The sequence below is a fragment of the Pinus tabuliformis genome, chromosome 5_1 (assembly GCF_031772625.1).
Source record: "Pinus tabuliformis cultivar Carrire ecotype Pingquan chromosome 5_1, CPIR1, whole genome shotgun sequence".
Taxonomy (NCBI): domain Eukaryota; kingdom Viridiplantae; phylum Streptophyta; class Pinopsida; order Pinales; family Pinaceae; genus Pinus; species Pinus tabuliformis.
Genome location: NC_142305.1, coordinates 653,576,698 through 653,582,491, shown reverse-complemented (window position 1 = coordinate 653,582,491; position 5,794 = coordinate 653,576,698).

Here is a 5,794-nt window from a genome sequence, read left to right as displayed (position 1 = left end):
TTTAATGGACCTTCCCAAAAAGTCTCCTAAAAATCCTTGGGAGAATGTTGTTAAATAAATTAACAAAATGTGAGAGAAATATCATGTTAATTACTTATCTTGAGAGAAATATTAAGTTGGGTGAAAATAATAATAAAACACAATGAGAGAGAAATACATGCTTTATAGAAAAAGAAAAGATCTGTTTCTTAAATTAAAACAAAAGGCATAAACAAAAATACTAGCAGACCGTAAAGTAAATTGTTGCTAAAAATTGTTGGCAAAAATCTATAAAAAAACCATTGGAAAACCCACAAACATTGATGATCCCTAAAGTCAAGAAATCTTAACTTGGGAGAATTATTGTAGATAATTCATGGTTGGGTGGAACATACTCTGTTCATAAAGTAACTATGTCCAAATAAAATTTTGTTTATATTCTACTTATTGATTTTGAAATTGTTAAATTGTTTAATGATATATAGTAATATAACATATTAAATGTTACATGCCTATAATCAATTGTATGTGTTATAATTTTGCATGCATAGTCCAAATATTTTTTTTAAGAAACAACTTAGACCAAATATGTTATTGCTGTAAGTCTTATGTAAGATAATAAATGTATAAGAGAAAGGATTATTTGTATATAATATAATATATAGATGCATATAAGAAATAATTATTTCTTATGACTGGACTTGCGATATGTTAATATGAGTTTATAATTAGATCAAATAATGAGATGAGATGAGATATACATAACTAAATTATTTCGTACTATATATAATAAAACTATTAGATTACTTTTCTGAATTGTGAAAAAGTATAGAAATTGAAGGAATTCTGTTGTTGATATTATTCATACAGACGTGAAAGAATAGAAGTTGAGTATCATATCGTAAGTTGTATTGTATAGTTATGGAAACGAATTAAAGAATATATATATATATATGAATTTGTCTCTTGAAGTTTAATATTGGAAGTTTTTATAATAGGAAAAAAAATAATGGTGTAGATTAAATTTTCTAATTATATTTTTATGAAAATGTATTATTAGTCCTTGCCTGGGACTAATAGCCATCGATTCAGCATTGACGGCTTATTAATCCTCTGTTTGACCAAAAATATTGATGTGCATCACAATTTTAACCAAAGTTTTCATATTAAAAAATAATATAAAATTTATTATGTAATCGCTGATTGGCCAACAAAGTTGAGGGTCTTTTCGCAGGTTTCAAGATGGGTGTCTTTTCGCAGGTTTCAAGATGGGTAAAAGTAAGATATCCTAAGTTTTTGGTACCTCTTTTGCCTGTCCTTGCGGCAAACTTTTCTCATATCCAAAGTTTTGAGGTATTTTTATATCCAAACTAGATATTGTGGTGCAAAAGATTTTTATATCCAAACTAAATATAATTTACTGAAGATTTTTATATCCAAACTACATATAATTCACTGACACAGAGAGAATTTACTGCCACATGGCTATCTGCATGCGGAAGCTCTAGTGGGCTTTCTGCATGCGGCAACTGTGGTGCTATTTGTAGGCGAGCAAGTTGATTTCTCATTATGAGTCATTGTTCTCAGGTAGGCTGCGCCCTTTTTTTAGAACTGGTTTCTTTTATAAGCGAGGTACTTCGATAATATGACATAATGACATATAATCTCTAGGTTCTGGACCAGGTTTCGACCATCTGTGTTTTGAGTTTTCTCGCAATTGCTAGAGTTGGAATGTCAAAGGTTTCATTATCTGTTTTTAGTTCAGCCTCCTCCATGGCGGTTGCCAAAAAATATTCTAATAGTTTGTTACAGTTTGTTGTAAAATAGTTTGATGCGTGTCCAGTATTACAATTTGTTGTAAAATTGTTTGACGTGTTTCTGTGTTTAGCGTTGTATTTGTCTGGCAATGACGTGACTTTTGGTGTTGCATGTGGTGCGGCACCGGTTGGACACGATATTGCTGAAAAGAGTGTTGCTATGACGCCGGAAAAAAGGTGTTGGTGCCATCACTGAATCACTGGATGGTGCTGCAGCGAAGACGTTGCGGATGGTGCTGCAGCGAAGAGAGATATTTATGATATTAAAGAGTAGTTTTGTTATCAGGAATTAATTTCACTCTCATTTCATTATTATTTATTTGCTATTTGCTTTGGAGGTGGTTTTTCTGATTTCATATTTAAGGTTTGTCCATATGTTTCTGTTTCTAACTTTCTATCATAACAGACAACCAGAAGATGTATCAAGCATTCCAAAATCCCAAGCCTTTTGCGGTAAATAGTATCATCTTTCTATTTCGAAAAGAGTTATTATTAAAAATATGCATTATTAACCTTTGCCAGCCTTACTATGAATGGAAAATCTTTTTTATTCTGAAATTTGGTGGTTTTATTTGAAGTTTTATGAGTCAGCTGGTGACTTTTCCCGGATCACTAGTCAATCGTTGAGCTTGGTAACTTTACTCTTGATATGGCGAATCTCCAACATCTCCCAGCTTGCGTTCAAGCTGAGCCATTCTACTGTGAAGAAACAAATTCTGAGCAAATCCTTCTGCACTTGGCGGCAAGCTGAGCCATTCTACTACGAAGGAACAAATTCTAAGTAAATCCTTGTGCACTTGGCAAGACTAGCACTTCTGAACAAATTCTAAACTTCTGGTTCTCAAAATGTATCTGAGACAGAGTGAAGCGTATGGTTTACTAATTTGACAAACTTGGTTCATGCAGTTGATAACCACTGTGGTAAAAAAAACATGTGTCAAACTGTTTCATCCATTCCCTAATTATTTATTGAAGTGCTAAGTTCGTTTGGTGAAGTTCGCTGGTATTGACGCCGACGCCGTATGGTTATTTTTGAAGGTGGAGAGCATGGCGCCTCAAACATGAGACTGCCTTGAACATTACTTAGCTTTCAAGTATTTCTCTTAAATATTTTTTCCATGGTCGAGAATATACTTAAAAATATATATATATATATAATTGGTATTCCACAATATTCTTTATCTGATTTGGATTACGATGATTTGGATGCGTGGTTTAGAATTTACTTTCACACACAAGCAAAGCCAATTTTTAACGTAAGAAATATTGGATTAGGTTGAATTCAACGTATCAACCGCCAAAGTGGCCCCTGCAAATAATTTGACATGATATTAAAATCATTCAGCCGTATGAGAATGCTTTTTCTACATTTCTTTTGTAAAAAGGATAAAAAAATTTAAAGTTAAAATGAAACGTTCTAGAACGTAGTTGACGTTGGACCGAAAATAAAAGGTATCCCGTTGACACCTATTTTCCACTGGAGCCCTCGGCAGCTGAGGAGGTATGATGTATTAAATTATTTTATAATATTAAAGTTCGGTAGTGAAATTAGTTGCCTTCTAGGATTATAGTAATTAAAAGGGTGGAGCTGACATTATTTTTAATTGTTGATAATTAAAGTTTTAAAGTTGTTACTGTAGGTATCTCGTAACAGAAAAACAAAACCATATATTATAATCATCTATTTATTTTGCATTATAGAACATGTTAAACTAATGTTAGCATTAGTTCAACTCGTTAAATGCTATTAGACATACCCGAATGCTCAATTAATACGTAATAAAGATCAAAGTAGGTTGATCGAATACTTGCTCGCGTGCCAAAGTGGTAAGAGGACACGTAAGATGACAAAACTTTTTCAATTTGCTCATCGAGGAGTTAGTTGCTCGCGCTCCGGTGTCTGGCCTTGCGCTACACTCAGACTCTATAAGTTGCTTCCTTGCCTCAGTCTCGATCAGTCCCCTTCTATGAATGACATAAAAACCAACCGTGTTGTCCCACCTGCCGGAACTTATTCGGGAGAAGGCACTTTAATAGTTTGGTTTTTCCAGAGGGGTCGTCAGCTCGCTAACAAGCAAGATACTGATGAATGACGCAGATAATGATCTTCGCTTATAAAGGCTGCACATATAGAATCAAAACGAACTTACCTTAAGAAGGCTTAAGACTAGAACTAGAAAGGAGGCCACTCTTTGCCCAAGCGGTAAAAACAGTGAGTTACTGCTTCTATATATATAGCAAAACATGAGCTTATGTCCGCTTTCTCACCATCCATTTCTTCCCTAGCATCGAAATCAGGGTTTGTGGTTACACATTGAATTCGGCATGTTGCAGAGAACGTCTGTACTGTTGTTGTGCCAGAGCCGGTATGGCAGACCCTGGCAGGGACTACCAGCTGCATGCAGCGCTTGTTGTAGTATATGTTTAACTAATTTAAAGTAAACAAGACTTTTTATTATGAATAAAATATCTATATCAGTATAGATTCATAATGGTGTAGATTAGATTCTCTTGTTATATTCTTATGCTTCCACATAAATATAAATATATGTCATTTTTAAAGTTATAAATTAAAAGAAATGAAAATGTATTGTTGTAGTATATGTTTAATTAATTTAAAGTAAACAAGATTTTTTATTATGAATAAAATATCTATATCAGTATAGATTCATTTTAAATATAGATCTAACTTTAGTTGAGAGATTCAATTTTTTTATATGTAAATTTTTTTATGAGGCTATATTATTTAAATGTTTTGTATAATTTTTTGTCTTTTGTTTTTTAGATTTTTTTTGACTTATATTAACAAATTTTCAAATTTGATAATGTACAAACATTATTACACATCATACTAAATTATAAAATGAACCTCTCTACTCAATAATGAAAATAAAATTAATCCTTTTAAATAAAGAAACATCAAACGATTCCGGTAAATCTATTAATATATTCTTCTGTTTGTGAATCTAGTTATATAGTTTCCTAAATTTCTGGTTTGAGTATACGAAATATAGACTTTGGTTGGATTCAATTAGTTATAAACCAAAAGGGAATACTGGAATTAACAGTAAATGAATATTGATTTGAATCCTAGTTAATAATTAAATAGAGTGAAGATACAGTAGGTACATGAACACATAAAGTTGGGGAGCATGTAGACTTAATTAAAAGTTCCATTTATAGAGATTTAAAATCATGGCTGACGTTACGATTATATTACTCATGAGTTGACAAACCAACTCTACAGAAGCAAGTGTAACTAAGGAGAAGTCATACAATTGTAGAGATGGGATAATAATACTATATCGAAATAGAAATAATGCTAAATTTAAACGCTTCCACAGGAAAGCTAAGCTTTGATTTTAATCGAACCAGAAATTAAACAAAGAAACATCAACACTGTAATGGAGAACTTTACTAAGATGTAATATATATGTACAAAATTAACCATAGTGAACAAAGTAAAAGAAAAACCCTTTTGATAAAAAAAATAGAAATAGAAATATATATATAGATATATATATTATTTTCTTTTGTAAATATACCAATAACAAATAATTGACGAATATATATATTATGTTATGTTACTAGCATCGATTTAACAGAGTCGAAAAAATACTATTCTAGCATGAATAGAACCGTATTGAGTACACAAGCAAATTGTCGAATATTTATAAGATAACTAGAATAGAACCGTATTGAGTACACAAGCAAATTATCGAATATTTATAAGATAAGTTTATAAATGTTATTTGTTTTTTTTACAAAAGGGTTATATATTATAAAGTCTGGTCATGGTCTTATTCCTTTATCATGCATGCTGTTTTCAACATTCATTTCTGCAGCTTTCATGTTGACTTCATCTAGACATGGTGTTGAAAGCCATTATTCAAGGAAATTTAATTCTTCTTCATAATCATTTTGTATACTTGTACACTTGAAATCAATGTTAGAATTAAAAATATTTGCAGAACCACATTGGTAATGTTCATTCTTTG